The 26,843-nt window shown below is 37.6% G+C and overlaps 2 long non-coding RNA genes across 4 annotated transcripts in view; one reads left to right on the top strand and one right to left on the bottom strand.

The window, feature by feature from the left end:
- The window catches only part of LOC137092832 (uncharacterized), a 272,819-nt gene extending 266,716 nt beyond the window's left edge, over positions 1 to 6,103 (top strand). The window contains exons 3-4 of one of the 2 annotated variants that reach the window (XR_010908348.1): positions 3,300 to 3,582; positions 3,759 to 6,103. This is a non-coding gene — a long non-coding RNA (uncharacterized lncRNA). Of the gene's footprint in view, positions 1 to 3,058; positions 3,583 to 3,758 lie in introns of both variants that reach the window. The other variant, XR_010908347.1, reaches the window with a different exon arrangement.
- Positions 6,104 to 16,056: 9,953 nt separating this feature from the next.
- LOC137092261 (uncharacterized) lies at positions 16,057 to 25,213 on the bottom strand. 2 transcript variants are annotated; one of them, XR_010908193.1, is made up of 5 exons: positions 25,167 to 25,213; positions 23,832 to 23,928; positions 23,376 to 23,523; positions 16,704 to 16,815; positions 16,057 to 16,470 (listed from the first exon to the last, which is right to left on the bottom strand). It is a non-coding gene; the product is annotated as an uncharacterized lncRNA (long non-coding RNA). The 2 variants fall into 2 exon arrangements; XR_010908194.1 differs by lacking the exon at positions 25,167 to 25,213 and adding an exon at positions 24,489 to 24,519.
- Positions 25,214 to 26,843: the final 1,630 nt, after the last annotated feature.

Raw genomic sequence — 26,843 nt, 5'->3', positions numbered from 1 at the left:
ATAAGCTGTGAAAGTCTCTCTTCCAGAAGAAATGAATCTAATGGAGTTTTATCTGACTCTAAAAAGGACATAAAATGAATGGCATGCAACCTGACATTACAGACATATTAAACTATCAGTATCCAGTTTAGATTTCAAATTGGATGTATTATTTTTTTACACAGACAAATTTGAGTACTTTTAAAGTAATCATTTTCCTCTGTATTAATTCATAACCTGACCCACGATTCTTCAAATGTACGGTCAGCCCTTGAACCGTCAAATTATAAGTGCTTTTAAACTTCTGACTTTCCAATCACTTTTTCCAACTGGAATGCTTAATTTTCACACAGATGGCTACTTCAAAAAAACATTCCTATGCAGATGAGGTTTTTCCTAATTACCATACATTAAATATGCCAGCCATTATGTCAGTAGGCAAGGTGTGTGTATAAGACTTTCACAATTCTTCAATGTCAAGGTTTATTATCATTATTATTATTTATTTTTTGATGGCTAGTCTCTCTCTATCTCTCTCTCCCATTCTCTCCTTCCTTGTCGTCTTGCGTGAGGGTCAGTACTGTCACTGTAATCAAATCATCTTCATTTATCCAGCTCTAATTGTGAGACTCACACCCCGTGGCTAAATTAAATCATTTCTCCCTTTCTAAACCTGCAGTAATTATGCACCTATGAATTATTTATAGGCCAAGTATAGATATAATAATTTTTAATCAACTTTCAGCTGGTGAGGGATGGACAGCAAAGTGTGTGTGTTTATATGTGTGTCACCGTATGTTCTTCTGTGTGCTGAAACCTGATGCTCCTGCTTTCTCCTGTGTGCCGTTGTCATGGAAATGTGTGTGTGTCAACACAGAGTTTGATTTCCTCTGACTAATTTGGCTAATTAACGGTGTGACTGTTGCACTGTGGGATGTGCAGCCTTGTGCATGCATCTCTCTGAGGACATAAAATCCCAGGGCTAGCTGCTGTTTCATTAGTGGGAGTTGTGCTTCTACCTCTTATGGTGAAAAGAGGGTCTTGGGCCCAGCCTATTTCAGAAGTTATAAACAGTTTACACAGTTAGTTGTACTACTGTCAGAGGGTTTCAATAAACGGAGCTTTCACATTAAAATGTATGCCCTTAATTTTATTCACACCAACTTATTGCAGTCAAGGTATCAGAAATCAGAATTTAATAATTGGCTCCCTTGTCAATTCATGAGCTGCAATTTGAATTGAACTGTCCAAGGAATGTTGATTTGATCCGAATGACTGGAATAGGAATTTTAAGTTGGATATTTAGTGACGAAACTTATCAGAAACTTTTATAAATGGGCCTATTTTAACGTGATAATATATTAAAATATATTGTTTTAATATATAACATAATATTTAAATTTGAAATATTGAAATAATTATTTTCAAATATGTCAAAATATTATTTGTATATACTATATACTAGTATGAATACTAATACTGTATATTTCTTCAAAAGTTTAGGTTCAGTAAGATTTTTTTAAAGAAATAAATACTTTTATTCAGCAAGTATATATTAATTTAATCAAAAATGACAGTTAAAGGTGTGGTTAGTGTTATTTCAAAACCGTTTTACAAAACGGACTCTGGCCGAGTCCAATAACAAACTTTTAGCCAATCAGCAGGTAAGAGGTGTGTCTACTAATGAGAAGAGAGGGCTGAGGTTTAGTGCACGTCATTATTCAAAACACACGACACACGCGTCGGACACTAGCCGATAACTAACTTATGCTGGCTTTTTCTTGAATATCCTCGTGTGCCTTGTTCGTTTGTTTTGTTCATTTGCGATCGTATTGTCGCTCACTTCAGCAATGATAAAGACCCATTTATTTCCACAACGTATGTAGAATCTAAATCCTCGCATTGTCTCAAGCATCAGCTTACAAAATGTGTCTGAAAAGTAAGATACTATACTCCTAATGTATGTTTGTTTCCTTTTTTTATGATCTATATAACCCTAATCCGGTCATAATTGTAATATATCGTTAGCCTGTTGTGCTCGTGTAGCTACTATCGAGTTGTCATGAGAATGGTTTGTGTTTTTGTGATCGCTATAACGCTCTAATCTGCTCATAATTGTAATATGTTGTTAGTTGGACCTTCGTGCTTGTGTACTATCGAGTTGTCATGAGAACTGTTTGTTTTTGTGATCGCTAGAACTCTAACCTGGTCATAAATTTAATATGTCGTTAGTTTGGACTGTCGTGCTCGTTTACTGTTGAGTTGTTCATGAGAATCGTTTATGTTTTTGTGATGGAAGGGGTGACTTTTACATTGAATATTCAACCTGGATTAGTAACACACAGATTCTGCCATAGTCGTTGCCTGGGTTATGTATGTGTAGGGCGGAGCTATCAAAATAAGGCCGAGACCCTTTTGTGCAGTACCGCCGCTGGCCGTCTTGATGCTCTACGCATCATTACTTTATGTTGCCCGCGGGTGTCGCGTTCACGTATTTGTTGACCAGGAGTGCTGAGAGAAAATTCTTGTGGTGCCCCCCTCAGCACTTGGTGCCCTACACGCAGCGCGTGATGGAGCGGCGGCACTGCTTTTGGGGGTATGGTTTTTTTTGGTGATTTGAAATATCAACAACGGTTACCAGAAAGCACTTACCCTACCTTAAAGACTTTGTTACAATAACTGGACTCTTTAAATAGAAAGTTTTGAAATACACAACTTTCTATTCAATGATTCCTAGAAAAAAAAAAAACACCTTTGTCAAATAAATAAATAAATTATAAAACCACCAGTGTTTTTGATCATATTCACAAAAAAATTAATGACCCCAGAATATTTTGTTATGTATCACAGTTTATGAATTCATTGATTCATTCTTTCTCTGTGTATGTGTTGTTGTTGATCACTGATTACAGCGGATCTGATCTTCTCCGCCAGCTGCAACTGATTATCCCTCATATATATATATATATATATATATATATATATATATATATATATATATATATATATATATATATATATATATATATACACACCACACACGTGTCACTTTCCTACCTGTGTTGTCATATCGCTGCAGACTTTCCTGTGGGTTTCCCGTCTGTGGTTCGGACCTCCTGGGAGTTTGCTGCCGGTTTCCTGTTCCTGGATGTTCTGCTGTTTTGGAGTTTGCCCATTACCTCCCTGTGTCACTGTCGTTGTGGTCCGATTCACCTGTTTTCTCTGCCTTTATTTATCTCTGGACTTTCTGTACGCTCTGCATTTGTCAATTCATCAGATTTTTGGGATGACTTTTTGGAACTTTATAATTTTCATTTCAGTGAAGCCAACAGAACGATCTAAACACAATGGATCCAGCGAGAATTGTCAAGCTACAAAAATATTTATACACCAGTAACCAGCGGATGGATAAACAGGATGAACAGGCGGCCGCTACAGTGCAAGGGGTGTGCAGGCGTGACGGAGGTGTCCTAGCTCACAACCCAAATTTAACAGCTGAGATTTCCCACTGCACCAACCCTGCCAACTGTTTCCCCCAACCTAGTTAATATCACCCATCCAGCCATCACTAACCACGCATTCCGACGCCGGAAAGATATTCAGGTGAGCCAAATCTGTGTAGATCTTTCCTTACTAGATGCACTGTTTTTTTCTCACTGCAGCCTTTAATGTTTGCTACAGAGACATTGTTGGTAATGACCATGCTGTATATATATACATGTGTCACTGCATATATATCCATGTGTCACTTTCCTACCTATGTTGTCATATCGCTGCAGACTTTCCTGTGGGTTTCCCGTCTGTGGTTCGGACCTCCTGGGAGTTTGCTGCCGGCTTCCTATTCCTGGATGTTCCGCTGTTTTGGAGTTCTGCTGTCAGGACGTGCAGCTCTTTGGGGAAAGGCAGTGTGGAAGAACAACCATCCTTGTTGCTCCTCGTTCCTGGCACTCACTGAGGAAATGATACAGGTCTTTGACCGAGCAGTAGCGGGTCGCAAGGCGGCCCACAGGCTTGTGGATCTTCATCAGAACAACTGACCCATCTCCAACTATACGACTGAGTTTCAAACTTTGGTTGCGGCGTGCAAGTGGAACGAGGAGGCGTAGTGGGACATTTTCCTGCATGGGCTGGCTGACCATGTACAACGTGAGACTTATACAATAAAATTACACACGAGCCTTAATAGACTTAATGGAGCTGGCTCTGCGCGTGGATATGCGATTACAGCAACGTGATCAACGCTCCCAAAAAAGACGATTCTCTGAATTCCTTGCCAGAAACATGGTCAGCCCACCAGTCGATCCTGAGCCCATGCAGGTGGGAAGAGCTTGGCTTTCCCAGGAGGAGAGCATACTTTGGAGATCGACGGGTCCATGTTGGGGAAATCATCATCTGCGACTCTCCTCCCGGTAGGACTGCAATGGGCAAACAGGTCGCACAACTCCAGGCCCTGGTGGACTCCAGGGTGGAAGGTCATTTTCTGGACCATGCTTTGGCTGTTTATCTCCAGATCTGCATTATTCCGCTCCGTAACTCTGTTGCTCTTCACGCCCTTAATGGATAAATACTTCCGGCCATTACACACTCCATCACTCTGATCACAGCCGCAAACCACATGGAGGGGATTGAATTCCTTATCCCAGACTCTCCACTTATTCCCATATTTGTTGTGGGTAAGAAGGATGGTTCTCTGCGACATTGCATTTATTACTAAGGGTTGAATAACATCATGGTGAAGAATACTTATCCTTTGCCGTTTATGTCTTCAACCTTCAAGAGATTGCAGCATTTTGAATATTTGGTAACGCCCTTTGGGCTGTCCAACTCCCCTGCGGTCTTCCAAGCACTCGTCGATGAAGTGCTGAGAGACATGGTAGATCAGTTAATTTATGTCTACCTGGACACTGATTTTTTATTCTTCTCTCCAGGAACATGTTTAATACGGCAAAACGAGTGTCCCAGAGGTTGTTAGAGAATATGCTTTTTTGTCAAGGTGGAGAAATGTGCATTTCATCTGTTCTGTTCCTAGGGTATGTCATCTCTATAGATTAGCCAAGTCCAGATTCCCGTAAACCTTTTAGAGGTTCCTGGGATTTGCCTATTTCTATTGATGTTTTATTCTTAACTTCAGCCAACTAGCCACTTCTCTGATGGCATTGACCTCCTCCGGAACGATATTCAGGTGATCTGGTGTAGCCAAAGCTGCATTTACCTCAAGAACTACTTTGTTTCGGCTCCCATTCTGATTGCCCTTGATCCATCATGTCAGTTCGTGGTGGAGATCAATGCGTCAGAGGTGGGCATAGGTGCAGTTCCTAGTGCTCTTCCTCAGATGACAAGATGGATACATGTGTTTTATTCCCATAATTTGTCGCCCATCGAACACAACTAGGACATTGGTAACTGAGAGTTATTGGCAGTCAAGCTAGCATTGGAGGAATGGTGTCCTTGGTTAGAGGGGTCTGGGGGTACCTTTTATCATTTGGATTGATCATAAGAACTTGGAGTACATCAGATCTGCTAAAAGACTCAACTCCAGGCAGGCTCTGTGAGCTCTTCTTCTCTGATGTTTTGATTGTTCTGTTGCATACTGCCCGGGTTCTAAAATCATCAAACCCAATGCATTATCTCTCGTTATTGACCACTACGCGCCCATCCACTTCCAAGTGCATTTTACCCTAGAGACTCATAGTTTTCACACTCACATGGGAGATCTAGTCAAAGGTCAAATCGGCCTTAGTAGGGGTAATGCCTTCGTCCAGAGGTGTCGTCAAACATGGAGAAGAGCCAGTGAGACTCTGCTCCAGGTGGGAGAACGTACCAAGGCTCAAGCTGATTGCCACCGGTCTAAGCCTCCCATCTATGCCATTGGCCAAAAACTGTGGCTTTAATCTAAGAACATTCCTCTCCATTCCATGTGTAAAACTTGCACTCAAATTCATTGATCCATTCCCTGTCCTTAGCCTGATCCTTAGCCTAGTGGCAGTCTCAAACTACCTCCTGCGTACGGGAGGATTCACCCCGTGTTCCATGTGTCTAAATTAAAACCCGTTTTTCATTCCCATATTAATCTGCCGTCTCCAGATGTATGCTCTGCATTTTTCAATTCATGAGAATAATAAAAGACTGCTGAACTCACTTTTGGATCTTTACAGTTTTCATTTTCATCAAATCTGACAATATGAATATCTGAAAATGCAATATATCAAAAGAAACAACAGACCCTCTGCTTTGAAGCAAAAAGCTGTTTTATTCTAGGTTCATTCTCTTTTATCAACGCCTGAATATGTATATGTTTCATTGAATAAATAAATAAAACACTGTGCAAAAAAAAAAAAAGTGTTTTTGTCAAAGACTACACCTGGATCGGATTTAGTAAGATGATCAAAACACAGATGGAGCAGATCGAGTCCATTAACACCCCTAATTCTTGCACAATTCTATAGCTCATCCTAGGTTGACATTTAATTTGATAACATTAGGCAGTTCTGATTTATATTGCGTTTAATGTTGATGATCATGTTATTTTACATATATATGCACACACCTTTGCTATAATGGTTTATCTTAAGCCCCGTTTCCACCAAAATTACCCGTAACAATTTGTACTTGAAAGTTTTTTCACAGGAACTTTTCTCCCCCAGACCTGGTACTGTCTGCATTTCCACTGCGGTCTAAAGTACCATGAAGATTAGGCAAATTAGTCCTGTGATGTAGGATGGTGCGACTGCTCCTCCCAGTCAGCAATGGACAGTAAAATAAGCTATGCTGCTTTTGCTGTTTATGTATTGGTTTACTAAAGAGGTAATTAAAACGCCAGAAAAGATCACTGATACTAAAGTGTGAACTGAACTGTATACTGAAAGCTTGTAAAGCTAGATTGATGTTATTATCAGCTATTACGGACATTGAACGTGAGATAGCTGAGACGAACACCCCATCAGACAGAACAAGCAAGACTGATATTTACTAAACCTTGCAAAAGACTTTTAAAAATGCCGGTTGAAATAAAATGCTACGTGAGCACAACCAATCAGCATGTTCAGCACCCAAGTCTCACCCTCGAAAGTTCCTGAACTTTGAAAAAAACTACTACCTCACGAGCAGGGCCATTTGGAGAGGAAAATATTTACCCGTAATTTCATTTAGACCCTGTAGTCGAAACACACCGAGTACCACTCCAAAGTTCTTAGTTCCTGGGGAAAGTTCCTGTGGTGGAAACATGGCTATACAGTATACTGACAAAGCAAATACCCAACAGAACATCAATGATATATATGGTCAACTGCTAGCCTAGAAATCTAGATGCACCCTAGCAGCAGCAAATTTAATCTGCCCGCAAGTGTCGTCTAGTAACTCTCAATACCCTTCTGAGCTGTATTCCCCTAACTCTTTCCGGGCCAATCACATTGTGTATAGAGTCAGTGGGCGGGGACATAATGACGACGGCCGAGTTGCGTTTGTGTGCTTCTAGTAAACACAGAAACGGGCGAACGGCGGTCTTTCGAATCAGCACTGACCGCGACTCTGGAAGTCTTGGAGTTAAGCTTTTCTCTGAGAAAAGAACGGCACTGAAGTCATTCTTAAAAAGGGAAGATGTGCTCTGAGTTTTGCCGACTGGATACGGTGAATGTTTAATCTATCAACAAGCTCTGCTTCACCTTCGTTGCTCTGGTTGGTGGTAGCGCTATCCTATCACGTGCAGAGGGAGTTTGAAAGACAACCGTTTATCCCGCCCCTCGGATTGAGCCCTGTCTACGGTGAGTTTCTAGACCAAACATCTTAATGTGGGTCTGGCTTGTCAGGCTAGTCAACTGCTGTATTATTAAATAAATTAAGAAGAGTCACAAAATATGTTTGTTCTATTTGAATCTCTTCCATACACTCAAATTTTAGAACATCTACTGCATCTCCCCTTACTTTAGGAAACAATATTAAATGTTAAACTTGTCTGAAACAACAGCCACAAAATCTCCTGCTAAAGTTAATTTCATTTTATGTATGTATTTATTTAGCTCTAATACTCTCCTGTTTGGCCACTGTGGCTAAAGTTGCATTGTCGCATGTGGTACTGGAAAGCATTAACATTTTAGTTGATGAAGGACCATGTACTGTAGCTGTAGGCCAAGAGTAACCAGTAAGCATCATGAGTCTTCAGTAGGCTTTGATTGTTTTCACAACCCTCATTACTTTTTGGAAAAGTATGAGCTGCTTGGTTACACAGTCTCCAGATAAAGCTGAATCTCAGCTAAAAAGAATTTTAATATACTCCTTCAACTGGAGTACATAAAGTAATAGTCAATGACCGAACAGCCTTTTAAAGACAACAGTGCTACCCAAAGCTGCATAGATAATGTGGATAATATATCACTGGTTCTGAGTAATGGGACTTAGATCAAACTTTATACATGAGGTCATGAACACTGTGTGGCCTACAAACAGTTCTTCAGACAGAGCAACTGAACACGTCTCATTTAGAGTTAGATTTGTTTTCGAAAGTTGTGACAGGACCAGTGTAAGCCGCTCATCGTGTTAGGGCTTTATCTTTTAACACACACTAACAAATCATCCGTGTGGCAAGTCGCCCATGTAAGTCCATCTAAGATTTGAGACATCCATCTCTAAACTAGAGATGATGCCAAAGGGTAAGAGCAGAGCCAAATGGTGTGATAAATGTTCTCCACATTATCATGCCAGAAGAACCTGCCAGAAGCAGGACTGTTCATCTAACTTGGTAAAAGAAAAAGTAGCTTAATTCCACTGAGCCTGTAATTGTGCTACTTATGATAATATATTCAGCTCTCTGTACACTGCCTCATTGAGCTTAGTTAGATCAATGCACATTGTATTATTTATTTATTTATTTTCATTGGGTTTTACCTGCACAAAATTCTTTTGGCCATTCTATCCCTTAAATTATTCTCATTTGTTCTATATGCTCTAGTTCCTCCCTACATTTCCCCCCAGTGGAATTTGCACTTTGAACATGATTGTGACTGCATGACAGCATGTCAGCAATTTCTTTAGTCTCAAGTCACAACTTTATACGTCAGTGTCATATAAAGGTTGTATATGATTCCATCAGTCATGATACTGGGGACATAAAAAAGTTATTCCAGATAGAGAAAAAAGTAAATGTCAAATATAATTATGACTATAAATGTAATACAGAGTAAATGTACCCAGTCAAGATATTAATTGAAAGAAAGAAAGAAAGAAAGAAAGAAAGAAAGAAAGAAAGAAAGAAAGAAAGAAAGAAAGAAAGAAAGAAAGAAAGAAAGAAAGAAAGAAAGAAAGAAAGAGAACATTATTTAATATATAAATAATAGATACAACTTTTAAATGTAATAATAGTAAATGTTAACTAATATAGCTAACTAATAATGAAACCTTATTGAAAAACAATCTGTTTCAGATTATTATTATTGTTAACTCTATTTTGCTCTCTCACACAAACTAGTAATATTGTGAAATATTATAACATTTTAAAACATATTTTAATATATTTTAAAATGTAATTTATTCCAGTGATGGCAAAGCTGGATTTCCAGCAGCCATTAATTCAGTCTTCAGTGGAGTAAAACAATCTGAATTTAATAAGATCTCAGTTTCAATTGACTTATTTAGTGGATTTCACCTGAAAATAATTCACTCGTTGACCCATTTAATCTTAACTACTTCAATAAAAATAAAAAAACAGCTAGCACAGCGCATATAGTCACTTGCTAAATATAGGGTTGTTGTTTTTTTCTTAGCAAATCTAATTTATATGAGGAGCAAATAAGAATAGAAGAGTCAATGGCATTAGTAGGGTTATTACTCACTGACTGAAGCAACATAGTCATTATGTTGCTGCCCACAACCTAAGCACAGGCTTCACTCTTAAACACAATGACAACTGCAAAAACTCCAGCATAACAGAACATTAAACTGTTTCCCTTTGCTCAAAAAATAACACTTTCAACATTTACTCTTCGAATTCAGGCACATGCAAATCATGCTGGAAACTAAAAGGAAAATGCCAGAAAAAAATTACTCCCATGGTCACAAAAGGATTAAGTCGACTACCATTTTACAAATTTAGGTGGATTTAACATAAGAAGTGCAATAAATATGCTGCTTTAGCTCTTTTGGAGGAAATTAAAAAAGCAGCAAAAAAATAAGAAAGAAAGAAAGAAAGAAAGAAAAGAAAAGAAAAGAAAAATCATGTTTTTGGGTGCATAATTAGCCTGGATATATTTTAGCATCCACTACACACTCTGTAAGGCCCAATAGGGGCTTAAGAACTGAATCTTTTATGAAGACTCGTTGACTGATTGTGTGTTTTTTGCTTTACTTGTCCTGCCAGTGGCAAAGTATTACTGGAGCCATAAAGTTTTTATGTCGCTATCAAAAGCTCATCACTTACATTCAAATAGCTTTGTGAGAATAGCTGTGACTGCAGCACTTGTATCTATTTTGAATAAGATAATGTCCCCATTTAGTGTTATATAAGTGTGCCATCCTGAGTTTATACATTGTTTTCTTTTCTTTTTTCTTTTTTTTTTTCTTCACTGGGCATGACACTGCCTCAATACCGCTCCTTTCCTCAGTCTGTGGAGAAATGCTCCCAAAAGCCTGCTGTTGTTTCACTGTCACTTGACTTTTACTTAACATTAATTCAGGATACAGTTGGGAGTTTTTTTTCTGAAAGTGTCACATCTTTTATGCCATTGACAATGTGATCACATATTAAAGAATTCCCAAATTAATTGATGAAGCTTTCTGCTGACTCTCCATGCTCCAGTTTAACATTGGCCTCTCAAAAATGTAATTATCTTCACCCAAAATGTCATATCAACAATAGTATATCACTAACCTGATATTTATCAGTTCTCTTGTTGAGTCTTGTCGTAACACTGCACCTTTCCAAGTGTCTGACTGGAAATATATAGACACACACACACACACACACACACACACACACACACACACACACACACACACACACACACACACACACGCCTAAAGGATTATTAGGAACACCTGGTCAATTTCTCATTAATGCAATTATCTAATCAACCAATCACATGGCAATTGCTTCAATGCATTTAGGGGTGTGGTCCTGGTCAAGACAATCTCCTGAACTCCAAACTGAATGTCAGAATGGGAAAAAAGGTGATTTAAACAATTTTGAGCGTGGCATAGTTGTTGGTGCCAGAGTGGCCGGTCTGAGCATTTCACTATCTGCTTAGTTGCTGGGATTTTCACGGACAACCATTTCCAGGGTTTACAAAAAATGGTGTGGAAAGGGGAAAACCTCCAGTATGCGGCAATCCTGTGGGAGGAAATGCCTTGTTGATGCTAGAGGTCAGAGGAGAATGGGCCAACTGATTCAAGCTGATAGAAGAGCAACTTTGACTGAAATAACCACTCGTTACAACCGAGGTATGCAGCAAAACATTTGTGAAGCCACAACACACACAACCTTGATGCGGATGGGCTACAACAGCAGAAGACCCCACAGCTTATCACTCATCTCACAAATAGGAGAAAGAGGCTACAGTTTGCACAAGCTCACCAAAATTGAACAGTTGAAGACTGGAAAAATGTTGCCTGGTCTGATGAGTCTCGATTTCTGTTGAGACATTCAGATGGTAGAGTCAGAATTTGGCAAACACAGAATGAGAACATGGATCCTACATGCCTTGTTACCACTGTGCAGGCTGGTGGTGGTGGTGTAATGGTGTGGGGGATGTTTTATTGGCACACTTTAGGCCCCTTAGCGCCAATTGGGCATTGTTTAAATGCCACAGCCTACCTGAGCATTGTTTCTGACCCTGTCCATCCCTTTATGCAAGATCATTTTTTACATTGTTTTCCAAAGATGAATGAGTGTGTTATGAGTTTGGAATGACATGAAGGTAAGTATTTAATGACAAAATCTTCTTTTCTCCTGCTGAACTAACCCTTTAAATCTATTTTGCATACCACTACTCCTTTATTCTGTTGTTTGCGGCCATTACAGAAACTCAAAACTGTCCTGCGTCTCTCTGGATTTCTGTCATTTGCATGCCACTTTTTAGAATTCACACATCCGTGCAGTGATTGTCAAAAACCTAGTTCCATAAACAGCAGTAAGTTGCATTCAACTAAATTACCTGTGTTGCCTCTGTTTTTTTTTTCTCCTTATGTGCCGTTTTATTTATTTATTTTCCTCCCACCCTTTGCTCTTTACACTTCCATTATTTAATTCCATTAATATGAGCATTCTTCATACATAGAAAAAAAGAAGTACTTTTTATATTCACTTGTGTTAATGCAGAAAAGCATATCATGTCGAACATTTCTATCCTTGTTAAGAAGCCCCTCTCACAGAGCGGAATCCATGTAGGTGTTTGATTCCCTGCGGGCTATAAGATAAATTCTATCTTTATAAGATGGAAAGAGAATTATTTACTTAAGTAAAAATTGCCTAGTCTAAAGACTGAAATAGAGAGAGTGTAACAGGTTGGTATAACAGAAACAGAACAGGAGAGAAAGAGATACAAGCTAGATAATGAAGACGGTGTTAATTGGAATGGATACATCGGGGAGGAAAATGAAATAAGACAAGAAAAATTTAAATGAGAATGAGAGGGAGAGCGCGCGAGAGAGAAAAAGGAGAAATGTTGAGCATTTAGATTTTAAATGAGGCCAGCAGCCCTGACCCAGCACAGCCACCGCAACTTAATGAGGACATACTAAAATTACACACACACAGAGAGAGAGAGAGAGAGAGAGAGAGAGAGAGAGAGAGAGAGAGAGAGAGAGAGAGAGAGAGAGAGAGAGAGAGAGAGAGAGAGAGAGAGAGAGAGATGAGAGAACAAATCCGCATTCTCTCAAACAGTGAAGATTGCAATGACAGTAATAATCTATATTCCAAAAAAGTATTCAAATGAAATATTTGCTGAAAAATACATCAGGAAAACTCTTTGATATTTAGAACATCAAATATCCACACTAAATAGATTATACTACCTATAACTAAATAGATTATACTACCTATACTACCAAAAAGTTGAACAGGATGTACAAGAAATAGTCTGTTCAACCCAGTTGAAATTGTTTTCAATAAATAAACGCAAGTAAAAAAATAATACAAAAAAAAATAAAAAATTCTCAGCAACTGTGACCCTACTTTATTATAACTGTTGAAGTATATCCGGTTAGACCTGTAAATTTAGAAGAGATCTTTTTCCTCTTCTTCATTCTTCATTAATGATAGATTTGGCTTCGGCTGCCCCTTCACTAAATGAAAGCATTGGAGGCCCTTTGGGTTTTAGCTGTGGCACTCTTTTATCATTTGGTTCAAGAAGATGCCATGCCATGCTTTCATATCCGAGCTGTGCACGCTCCGCGCAAAAGAGAATATTTAGAAGCGAGACCATGCACAAGGCGCTCGCATGGGACTTCAGAGGAACACGGCCAGGCGTACGGCTATTTAAAACGTGGACCTAATGCTATATGTGGGCGGTTTCATTGATGCGGCTATTGTTAACCCTTTGTCTTGTGTCAATAAAGAAAAAATACAACTGCTGTGTGAAAATTAAAAGTTGAGTCCGTAAGTTCAGACTTAATATGACTTTGCCTGATATGGCTTGATGGTTAGAGAAAAGAGGAAATCTGTGCATCCCTAATCTATTTGATTACATTAAATGACACTGGGATCAGACTTTTTGGTGGGCATGTAGCTTAATGTGTTAGAGAGAGTGCTGAGGAAGGTTAGTTTAACACCCGCGGTAGCCTTTTCCATTAAAAGGGCATTTTCGCAACATTTTAATACAAGGTTTGTTATTTTCAGCATTAAAGTAATGCCAGTGAATGCAACAGGGCATGTTGGTTGTAGTCTTTGAAAATGAGTTCATGGGAAGGCCTTTACAAAGTACCAAGTCCCATATCTAATATAACAATAAAGAAATATAAAAATGTTATTATTAATCTTAGAATTAATGATTATAAAAGACAGCTTCGATTTGAAAACAATCGTTCCATTCGATGAACTCTTCCCCTGACTTTGACGGAATGTTCTGGCTTTCCATTGTCTTCAAGGTTATATTAAGGGGAAGGGGGATTTTGCATCTTCTGAAAGAGTAAAAAAAAAAAATCTCACAAAAAAAGCATCTCACAAAAAGCATCTGCCCATCTTTTATAGGAAACTTACCCACATTCAAGTGTTGATAAAGAAGAATGCCTCTGGCTATCACCAGACCAAGCTCATTTAAAATTGATCATTGGTCTGGGGAGTCTGCTCTGTATTTTCTACTGCACACGAGGCGTGATCAACGAGCATTATTCAAATGACTCACAATTGGATAGGCCTTAAACCAATCGGACCCCATCAGGCGAGATCAACGGGCAACGACCCATCGTTTCTCTATCTGTCACCGTATTAAACCAGCCAATAGTGGGTCAGGTGGATAAGCCAGTCTGTGATTGGTTCCCGCAAAAATGTAACAGAAGCAGGATAAATTAATGTACAGGTTTCCAGACTGAGCTTCAGGGCGAAATCAAATCGCCAGCAAGTCAGGCTGGGTTTACCCAGTCTAGGAGAATGCATGAAGCTAGAATAAAACGTTAGAATAAATTTGGTTCTGTTATTTATGTTAATATAGTGTATGTTGAGATATCCATACAATTTTTATGAAAATTATCATATTATCAAAAACGCCAGTGGTAGCTGGCAATTAGTTATTTTTTATAAGCCCAGATTTGAGAATTCATATTCTTGCCCAGAATATGATAGGGGAAAAATGTCATAAATGAGCCCCTGATCATTCACACAGTTGAGTAATTTAAAATATTGATTCTTTCAGGAAAAAAAGTACAATTGAATATCCTTATGAGCAAGTCCCTGAATAGTTCACCCAATCGATTTGTTTAAAACAATGATTCAGTTAGGAAAAATACAAGTGACTGTCCTTATGAGTCACTAAATCATATCATCAATCGATTCATTCAAAACACTGGCGTTGGTCTAAATATCAACAGTTGTGATTACCTGCAGTCAGTGTTGTTATTGGAACAATAGAACCTTCTTTTTGTTATATTACTTAATTTTATGTTTATGTCGCTGAAAAAGCAATATATCTGCTTCACGTCATGCCCAAGAAAACCCCGTACTCATGGTAAAACTGTAACACATGGCCTCTTGTGACTGCTTGCTTTCATTGAATCTAAAAATGCAATATGTTTGCACAGAGCACATAAGGGGGAAAAAAAGTCAATTTAACATCTGTTTTTCTCTCTTGACTCATGTGTACCTTTTGTTCATTATCAGTGATTTCATGCCATTATAATCATTGATTTAAGTAACTGTCATTGCTCAATGAGGAATTGTATGTCTATTTGTGGATTTTACAGCAATCAGATTTTTGTGTTTGTTTTTGTTTTTTTGTGGGTTTTTTTTTTTTGTTGTTGTTGCTGTTGACGTTGTTGCAGTTTCCTGTTTCCCCCTAAATCCTCACAGACCAATTACAGGAATTCTATGCAGTATTTTCAAAATAGAAATCAATAGCTACTGTTAGAAAATTGCCTAACCTATGCCGTAGAGCCAGCAAAATCCCTTTGTGGGTTCAACTGCCATTGTGAATCTTTAAGGGGATTCGAGTGGACCTTGGAACAGTGGCTTAAATCCAACATTTCAATATCAAGCCTGATACCTGCTTCAGGGCAGAGTTCTCCTAATACAGAACTGACCATTTCTGGAGATGCTGATACAGTTTGGGCAAACAGTTCCCATGGAAATAGAATGCTTGCAAGTTGCAGGTCAATTTTAAGGTGGAAAAACACATTCCACAATGTAAAAAAAAAAAAAAAATGTAAATGGGGAATATGTAGTCTTAAGCCTGGAATATGAATTGTGTCAAAAGGTCTTACTAGGATATGTAGATACAAAAACTGTATGAATCTAACATTTTAGATCGTAATTTATTTATTTATTTATTTTTCTGTAGACTTAACCTTGAAATACAGGACAGAGAACATTATTTAGAGCACTGACGCCACTTAGACGGAAGCTCTTTGAAAAGCGATGTTCACCACTTTACACTTCTCCCTTTAACCATTCTCTTTCATCATCCCATCTCTTTCTATCTAGTAAATCATACCATTTGGTTGTATTCTATACCACACTTGACATATAAATTAACATAATTTAGTGATAATTAATCCTGCAGGCAACAAATTTGCCTCCAACTTTCTTACACAGAACAGAAAGAAAAATACAGAGAACTCTCTCTAACTGCTCTGTTTGTCTTCACAGTACTACACATTATTACAAAGACGGCCCTGTTCTTAGTTGGTACTGTAAAAGTAATTACTACGCAATTTGTTACTATATTATTCAAAGGAAATGTATCTTTTTTCAGTCTCTCCAGAGGACGTTTTTTTCTGGTTCTTAAGAGGACAGGTGCAGAGGAATCATCTGTTCTCTCTCAGTGAGCACTCTTCCAGGTAAACTTTTGTTTTCTCCTGAGAGTGTAGGAAGAAAAAAGACCAATTATTCTTAAAGACTATTATCAGTCATTAAAAAGCAAAGACTCAAAGGCAGAACACTTTTGAATTGCATCTGATGTACCAAAAACTGAGCCCCTTTTGCCTTTTTTTTTTTTTTTTTTTTTTTTTTGCAAGACAAGTGTGTGTATTTCACGCACAAAGAAAGAAACTATTACACATTTATGTTAACCAATTAGTGTTGCTCTCACAGGGGGTGCTTGAAGATATTGGCATGGGACTGAAGAGTTGAAGGCCAGAGGCTAACAGCAGTCTGAAGAGATGTGATGAAGAGAAAAGAGGGAAAAAGACGTGCAAGAAAACCTGAAAAGTACAAACAGAGGGAGAGGTTAAGAAACTATCCTGCAAAATTACATTCTATACTATTCTTAGGTGCTGAATATATAATCACTATATACCTTAAACCACGTAATGAGATATTTTCAGACAAAAGTAAAAATAATGTAAATCAGAAATGCATTTAACATAATTCTTGAAAAGGTTGTGTTTACATATTTGCAAACCAATAATTATTCTGAAATACTAGATAAGTTATGTTAAATAATTAATAAAATGGTAAACGGACTGCATTTATAGAGCACTTTCAAAAGACCCATTGGCCATCCAAAGCTCATGGACACCTCGACCTACACTGAAAAAAAGTGCGTTGGATTTACATTATTTAATTGTGTACATTGGTCCCACATGAATGAATTGCGTTAAACAAACATTTTGTTCATGTCACTTCAACATAATGGAATGAAAGCATTTTTAGTGACTCAATTAAGTAGTTTCAAAGTGAATTTGATATGACTTCCTGTCATGATTCAGACTTCATATATTCATCCACTTCCATTTCATATTCTTTAATGTTACACAACTGCATTATAATACTGCACAAGCTAGCTGACAAACGTTTAGCTAGCAAGAGCACACATTATCATCTTAAATGCTAAGCATTAAAATCTCCTTCAGCAAAGTAACATTAGCAGTAGGTAACCCCCAATAATTTAAATTGTTCTAATAATTCCAATATAATTAAATAATTAAAAACTCTCCCCCTTTCTCATGTTGCTCAAAAATACATAAAACAAACCTTTTAATAATTTACTTGCTCTTGACTTTTTCCATATTTAAATCATGCTGTGAACCAACAAGCCCCACTCAGTTTCAGTTAATGCAACACAAATCATTCATGTAACACAACACAAACTGATTAAGTTTGACTTCAATTGGAATTTAAGTCCAATGGAAGTGGACTGAACACAATCAAATTAAATTTGGACAAAATGTATAGCAATTGTGTTGCTTTAGCTAATTTTAAGCAATTTGAACAAGCAGTATAAAAAATAAAAAATAAATTTAAAAAATAGCGTACATGAACCACTGAGCCACTGCCACCCCCAAAAAGAATGCACAATACACGGTAATATGAGTCGAATGTGTAATGGAATGATATATACTTTATTTGAGATAAAAGTCATCCTCATCACAAATCAGATTATTTTGGTAGCAAAGAACCATTAATGGAAATGGAAATCATAAAATTAAATATCTCTTAAAAAAATATTTATAAAATATAAAAAATCTAATCTCTCTCTCTCTCTCTCTCTCTCTCTCTCTCTCTCTCTCTCTCTCTCTCTCTCTCTCTCTCCTCCCCTCATTCAGTCCCTCTTTCATTCTCCTCTTTCTTCCCATTAATCATATTTGTTCACATTACGGAGGAGAAGGCAGAGTAACACTGTTGATAGGAGTCTTAATTAGCAGGGACGATCTAACACACACCAGAACCTGTGTGAAGATCAAACAGCCTGTATCTGCTTACCGTTCAAATATCCCTGTCATTTAGCACGGAGAACAAATTTGATTTTTTACAGCATTTTGTACCTTTCCCAGTAATTGAATTGTGCACCTCATAACTAAACGTTGTCTCGGCAAACACGGCGACACTAACACGTTAAACCACTTAATATCATCTGTTGTGGCTTGTGACCAAGTGTTTAAAGCAGTCATGCATGCTTAGAGGTGTGGACGGCATGGCGACTTACCGAATATAATGAACTTAGTGCTCATAGATGATTAGCGGGGGCCAATTAATGCTTGACAGAGTATATGTATGTGCGCGGAGGCCCGTCTTCACAGCCAAAAGAAGTCGGAATGAATTAGAGTTACTAACAGATACACAAATAACTCGCAATCATGGCAGGCGTTTCAGCTAGCTTAGATTAGGTCAGCTAATTGGCACACTAACATGATTTAAATAGCTCAAATTAATGTTGGACAAAATTAGTGAGGTCTATTTAAATGAATCCCATTTCAAGCTTATTTCTTTCAGATCCCCCTCTCTTTTTTAAGCCTAGATCTCATTCTCCACCTCTACATCTCTCTCCCTCACGACCCCTTTAAGAACACGAAGCCTCCGGTTTTCAGTTGATTTACATATTTCAGTGATTGGGTATATATGTCATAGCTGATTTCTTGAGCCAGGAGAAAGGCATGATTTATTTATATGTGGTGGAAGAAAAGGTACTGTGTACATGCATACGCATTTTCTAAAAACAGTCTGATACACGCTTCCGCCATCACCGCTCTCGTATGACCAACACGTGAAGCTTATCTGCATATGCAGCATCCAAACATAAACGTAAACCTAATGAAAGCCAGAATCAATCATACCATATTCTAAATATATCGCACCGTCTCATGCAGCAAGAGCAGGTGACCCGAACTCATACACATCCCGCGAGACTAATTTGCCTTCCTCTAAATCAATCACTCAGGCCATCAAATCAGCCTATCGCATTGTTTGTTACTCATAGATGCTCATACGTGGAACGAGTTTTCATTCCGCTCTGTTTATGAGGCATAATAAAATGTAAAATGAACTGCCAGAGGGAGTAAAGTAAGGGAGACGACTCACAGCAAGGTTTATTCAGCGATGTTCACAAGATTACGTTTACGACTGAGCAATATCGCAGGAACAGGACCCCCTGGCCACATAACAAGTGAGCGTTTGCAGTGTAAATGCAAGTGTATTCTAGCATGTTAATGCTACTGCACTTTTTTGTCTTTTTTTTTTTTTGACTTAAACACTATTGTTCTAAATAAAGAGTGAAAACATTCAAAGTATACAAATAGATGTGTTAAAAGAAAATGGCACCTTGTGTCAAATCCTTCCTATTAAGCAAGATGATTTCTCAACATTTGTCTGCAACATTTCTCTGCTTTGAACAGATTTTCTTTACTCCAAAGTGAGTGTCATTTCTGGCACTAAGTGTTAACATACAAAAGGAGATACAAAAGTAGTCAGAAGTCAGAGCAGGTCTGACTTCTTGAATTCTTCTTGAATTCTTCTTGAAGTTATTATATAACATTGATATTTTGAACAGTGTTCTTAATCATTTAATGTCCTTATACAGCATGTATAAAATGTATTAAAAAAGAGGGTAGCATGGACAATCTATATCCATCTTTTATGTTCCACAGTGGGGGGGAATCCCACTGGTACAAATGAGTAGATGACAACATTTTCATTTTAGGGTGAACTATTGCTTTAAAGGTCACAAAATACAATCTAATACAAATTCAATACCCATTGTGAGGAAGAAAAAAAGACTGCTGTTATCTGCTCTTTAACCAACCTTAGCCGGTAAGCCTGGTTTTTATAGTTTTGGGTTTTAGGGTTTTGGCAAGTAATTATGCCAAGTTGATATGCCGACCTTAGCTTGTTTAAACTGGTCTCTCACCCTTGCTAAATTGGTCTTCAGCTGACCTGACTAGATTCATGTGTTTAGGTTGTTGTTTTTTAAAACCATGCATCTATCTAAAAACCCAGACCATTTAGGCCACCTAAAACCAGCTAATACCACCCTAGAGGAATAATAATAATAAAAAAATAATAATAATAATAATAAAAAATGCACTAAAATGTATTTAAAATACATTTATTTCAAAACTACACTGTAAAAAAAATGCAGGTCTCCACTTGAAAATTGTCTAGTGACTGATCACATCTAAAATTTTTAGTTGGCCGAATTGAATTTCTGTGAATTAAATTGCATCAATTCACAGAATTTCAATTCGGCCAACTGAAAAATTTAGATGTGATCAGTCACTATAAAATTTTCAATTGGAGACATTTTTTTTTTATTTTATTTTTTATTTTTTTACAGTGTAACTACTTCAAATCCATTAACATATTTACTGACATATTGCTTGGGACTTACTGATATAAATATTATAATTAAAATGTATTAATATTGCACAATGCACATTTCTTAATATTAAGCCTAAAATGTGTTTTAATATCACTAATAGTAAGGATAGTATGATCTTTGTATATTTTCAGTCTTTAAATGAAATATATTTTAAATGTACCTAAAGTATACTTGCAATAGTTCCACTTTAGCACAATCAAATATATTTAAGTATATACAGTGGATTAAGTACAAACTTGGTTGTTCCAATTGAGCAGAGTATATATCAATTTGGATACCCACAGTACAATTGCAGCGTATTTATATAGAGCACATACACATTTGTACTATGCATACAAAAAAAAAAAAGTATATCACTTGGGCAGCAACTTTAGATACTCTAATCATATTTATAAATATATTATTTTATATATATATATTAACACAAATCTAAAATTAGCCCATTTTTACATCAACTATGAAAGAGTATAACTGTATAAGAGTTAAGGATCTTCCCATCCTTAAATATTAGTTCTGGATACCACCGTGAAAGCAAGCAAGTATGTGTTTTTATTTTCATCCCTTTGACGGTCTCCATAGCAGAATTAGCTCAGAGAATAAAAGCGCTCCTCGGATAACCTTGCCATTCATCAAGCCCTGAGAGCTTTTTACCTGTGTCTTCTGCATGAGGCTATAGACAGCCCATAAAACATCACTAATTAAATGCTGCTTTGTATCTTCGTCCGACCAGGTTCCAGCATTTTCAACAAAAAAAATGTCAGCTGCATTTGCTTAAGCAGTACAATAATGCAAAGCTCCGATGAAAAGGAGAGTGGAGCCTGAGAGAAGTGTTTATAGTGTAAATTAGTTCACGCCGCTCCTCAACAGCTCGTAAACAGCCGGAGTTCTCTTACCTTGCGTTGCTCCTTATGATTATCTCTATTATCATTTCTCTTTATTCCCTTTCCATCCCCTCAGGCTTTGGCAGTTTAACAGGAAAGCAGCAATTAAACTCATTCAGGGGTCAGAGGCCGAGAAGGCCAGCGGGAGCACAAAAAGGAACGGAGAGAGCACAGGGAAGAAAGAGAGACAGAACGAGAATGTGTTTTGCCGGAGCTCTATTACACGAGGCTTGCCATCTCAGGGACTCATCTCGTCAGCAGGGTCACAATCCTTAGAGAATGAAAAGCTAATTTTCTCTTAATGAAGAGATGGGGGAACATTTGCTCCAAGTCTCTCTTCCCGCTAGAGTAACGACCGTTCAGTCTGAGAGAAAGAGCGAGGCCATGGCATGTGAGATGCTACTTTATGCCCACTACAGCAGGGCCAAACCCAGAGAACATGTTAGGTTGGCCACCTCTAGTCCATGACAGATGCTTTGTACCATGGGCAGCCCCACGGACCAACAGCGCAAAGGCCAGATAGACAAGGGCAAAGAGGCCGGACAGAAATGTTGAGAGCAGGAAAAAGAAAGACGGAATCAGCCGACGGATTTGAAGGGATAAATTCAGACAGGTGACAAGGGTGCAATTTGAAGCAAAGCTCTGCGGTTTGGTGGTGAATTCAAAGAGGTTCGCAGCTAGATGTTTTTGGCAGTGTGTCAAATGTTGTGGAATATATTCAGAAGCGATTATATTGTCTGTAATCATTTGGAACTGTTTTACGCATTGACTTTCATCTATTGTCGTGCATTGTGTCGAAATGTCACACATTGTGAATTGTGAGTTCCCTGAGATGATCAGATCAAGCTGTATGAAAAAGATGCCAAGCTGTGTAGCTGAACAAAGGGAGAAAGCAAAACTAGACTATTTTCTCCCTCATTCTCTGACATATGCACAAAATTTACGCATATGGTCAGAAATGCTCTTTTGTGTGTGTATATCTGTCTCATAGTGATGAGACGATTTCAACTGCTTAATGTGGGAAAACATGTCCAGAAATCTCTTAAAGGGTTAGTTCACCCAACAATGAAATTGATGTCATTAATGACTCTTTCCACATCTTCAGAAGACAGTTTAAGATATTTTATATTTAGTCCGAGAGCGTATGCAAGTGTATGCACACTATACTGTGTATAATCTCTTTTACCCCTTAACTGTCACCCCCCCCTTTTTGAGAATAGTCATGAAAATGCACTATCCAAACTTAAGCATCGAAAATACATTTTGGTCCAAAAATAACAAAAACTACTTTATTCTGCATTGTCTTCTCTTCCGGGTTTGTTTTCAATAATCAAATAAAGATTCAAAAGGTTATGAATCAGCATATTGATTCATGATTCGGATGGCGTGTCTCAAATTGCGAGGCGAGGATTGAAAACAAACCCGGAAGAGAAGACAATGCTGAATAAAGTCGTAGTTTTTGCTATTTTTGGACCAAAATGTATTTTCGATGCTTCAAGAGATTCTAATTAACCCACTGATGTCACATATGGACTACTTTGATGATGTTTTTATTACCTTTCTGGACATGGACAGTATAGTGTGCATACACTTGCATGCGCTCTCGGACTAAATATAAAATATCTTAAACTGTGTTCTGAAGATGTGGAAGGACATTAGGGTGAGTCATTAATGACATCAATTTCATTTTTGGGTGAACTAACCCTTTCATTTACCTCGCTATCTAAATGGAAACTTCCTAAAGACTTTTTTTCAATTTAACATATTAAGTACTGGAGGTACCCACGGTGGCTTAGTGGGTGGCTCAGTGGGTGGCTCACTGTTGCCTCAGCAAGAAGGTCACCGGTTCAAGTCCCAGTTGAGCCAGGAGGGCTTTTTCTGTGGGGAGCTTGCACATTCTCCCCATGTCTGTGTGGGTTTTCTCCAGGTGCACCCTACAATCCAAAAACACGAATCGTAGGTTAAACAGGAGACACTAAACTGTAGGGCGGTATATCGAGTTTATACAATATATAATTTATACATATATATAAACTATATGGAATGAGGCAATACTGTTTATATCGATATACAGTAGATTCATACGAACGCATCTGAAAAATAGTGGAGGAAGCAGAATGAGCAGATGGAGGGAAAGTTTTTGTTTTTTGTTTTTTTAAACATATAAAATACAGGGATATAATATACTGTGTATTGCCATTTAACCAAAAAATACAGAGATATGATAGCCACATCGCCCAACCTGCAATGCGTATGGGAGCGCTGTGATGGACTAGCAATCTGTCCAGATATTTCCTAACCTGTGGTCCAAGACAATGGACTCCAGCTTCCCGGCAACCCTGCAAAAGATAAGCGGTTTGGAGAATGGGTGGATAATTACTGTTGACTAACCCTAAAACAACTTAAAATAAAACATTTAACAAGTGATTAATCCTTTCTTAGATGACCAATTTGCACTATTAAATTCTAGCTGACAAATTATTTTCACATTAACTGCAGATAGCTAATTAATGGCAACATTAAATTTAGTAAAAATGCTATAAGAATAAAAAAAGTTATTAAATAATTTGTTTTTAAAGAATAGCCATCAGAATTAGATAAAAGTTACATATGTAAAAATAGACAGAAATTCTTAAATATCCAATATCAATGCATTTCCGATATGGATCTGAACTATAATGTTAATATGTGTAGATAACTAATATTTTACCAAAATATTGAGCATTTTTCTACATATAGGAAAAATAAAGAAAAACAAAAATGAGATTAGAATATTTCTCAGTGTTTAGACAGCATTTTTTCAGACCGCATTTGGATTAAATAGAGATCAAATGTAACCCTTTGCCTAAACCTCTTCTAAGATTTTTCTCAAGCAACAAAAAGACCTTGATAATCTCACCTGTATCTCCTGTGAAGTTTGCAAAGATACCTCAACTATGTCATAAACTGTGCTCAGATTTTTCCACGAAAGCACAGTCTGCAATAAAACAACAGAAATGTCAATATCAACTTGAGTATTTTTCATCAAATAGTTTGAAGACCAAATTATCCAAGCTATGCCATCCACACTATTTGCTCTATAACCCCAGTGTCAACATTTTCTCAGTTTATTATCTTTTATCCTTCGAAGAAACACCTTAGACACACCGAAACAAAAATTCAGTTAAACAAAACTAAAAACTCTTCTGAGTTTCTGGGAGCAATATTTGAAGTGCCATTGAGCTAAAAGGGACCTTTTCATCAATGTCCTTTCCAGAACTACAGCTAAATCATTCATACACATACAGCCCATAATACTGGCGGAGAAACATGCAGTGAGCATCATGACTGGCTAAATGAGGGCTGGACTATCTCCTATCTGTGTCCAGCATGCCATCCACTGGCTCCCTAAACACTGGAATTGGATGGTGCTTTGGAATCCCACCCAAAAGAGAAACCCTGACATTTGAGCGCACCCATAATCCAAAAAGCCGGTAATTGCCAAAAAGCTCAGTTTAGGAATGGAAGAATCCTTTAACGCCAGGCCACCCTCACACAACGACACGCTCACGCCAATACTCACTTAACCAGAACTCACTCAATTCCTCTATTCAGCTCAATCATGTCCTTTCCTCTTCTCACATACACCTTTTAGACAGCATCTATTCTGTCATGGCGGCTGGCACTGTTTGAGTTATCATTTGGTTTCATCAGCACATTGCCATTTATCAAGAGATTCAGTTACAAACAATGCTATAGACCCACAATGCCCCCTTCTGGTCACTTATTAATCATTTGCTTCTCAGGAGAAAGGCACATTGTGAAAATAGCTGTAGTCAAGCGGTATCATTCAGAGACCTACGTCTATATACACAGTGATGACAGTTTTACATTGCTAGATTACCCGGATATTATAGCCATAAAGAATCATGGTATAATGATATCTGACATAACCTAAACATTATTGGACCTTTGAATTTGTCATCAGTAGCTAGAACTAAAAAGCTAGAACTTTCTATAGTGAAGTACAGACAAGTACCTCCCATTACACAAAACAAACTGCTTCACTCTCAAGGATTTGAGCTCCCTGGAAGCCTTTTTAATCTCAGTTATAACTCTAATGGATCCAAATATAGCCTTTGAAGGTAGATCTACAGGTAAGGCACAGTGGTGTTTGAATCTGGGATAGAGTGCACAGGGTAAGAGATCCACATACTCTTGTCCACATACTTAATTATTAGTACAAACCACTACTTTTTTGCCAACGCAGGTTAGGACAAATATCACAGCAATGCAAGAATATGTCTGTTGCGAGAGAGGGGGGGATGGGGGGTGCACGTGAGTAAGTGTGTGTGTGTGCACGTGAGTGTGTCTGAACAGAATCTTTGATGTTTCACACCTTCTGAAGTGGGCCTTCTTCAGGTGTCTAAAGTGGAGAGGTCCTGGAACTGTAGGGAGAGCCGTTCTTGTTCAAAGACTCTCTCACTCTTTCTATCACTCCCTCTCCTTCACTGTGAAATATATATATATATATATATATATATATATATATATATATATATATATATATATATATATATATATATATATATATATATAATTTTGACTATTCACTGTAGCCTGTGGCACACATACACACAGTAGCAGTTATAGCAAAATAACACCAGAGGATTGTTATACAATAATGCTTAACTTTTCACAGTAATTTAAGGTACAGCATATCATTTTTTTCAGTGTTAAAATACATTCTCTTATTGAAGATTATTACGCAGACACAACTGAAACAATGTCAAACATCAACATGACAACATCAAAAAGAATTGTCCCCATTATTGGGCATTCAAACATAACACTGTATTCTGACAGCAAATGTTTTACAAGCAACAAATATATTGCAATGTATTGTTATATTATATACAAGTATTATATGAACACTGTTGTTTTCTACATCGATTATAATAAGAACAATTTATTGAGCACAAAATCAAATGATGATTTCTGAAAGACCGGTGACACTTAAGTAATGGATGCTGAAAAGTCAGCCTCGCCAACACGGGACTAAATTAAATTTTAAAATATATTAAAAAACACAAAGCAGTTATTTAGTAATAAAATAAAATAATGGCGACGCTATCATGTTTTATTGAAGATTCTGGGCACACTCTGATTTTTGTCTCATTCAAAACCACAGCTCAGACTGTACTAAAGCCTTGTCAATGACCACAGAGTGAAATCAGAAGCTCTTCTCAAAAAAAGGTCATTGCAACTAAATCAT

This window comes from Pseudorasbora parva, chromosome 11 (assembly GCF_024679245.1).
Source record: "Pseudorasbora parva isolate DD20220531a chromosome 11, ASM2467924v1, whole genome shotgun sequence".
Lineage (NCBI taxonomy): Eukaryota > Metazoa > Chordata > Actinopteri > Cypriniformes > Gobionidae > Pseudorasbora > Pseudorasbora parva.
Note: the sequence above shows the minus strand (reverse complement) of the source record. Positions and strands in the feature narration are given on the sequence as shown.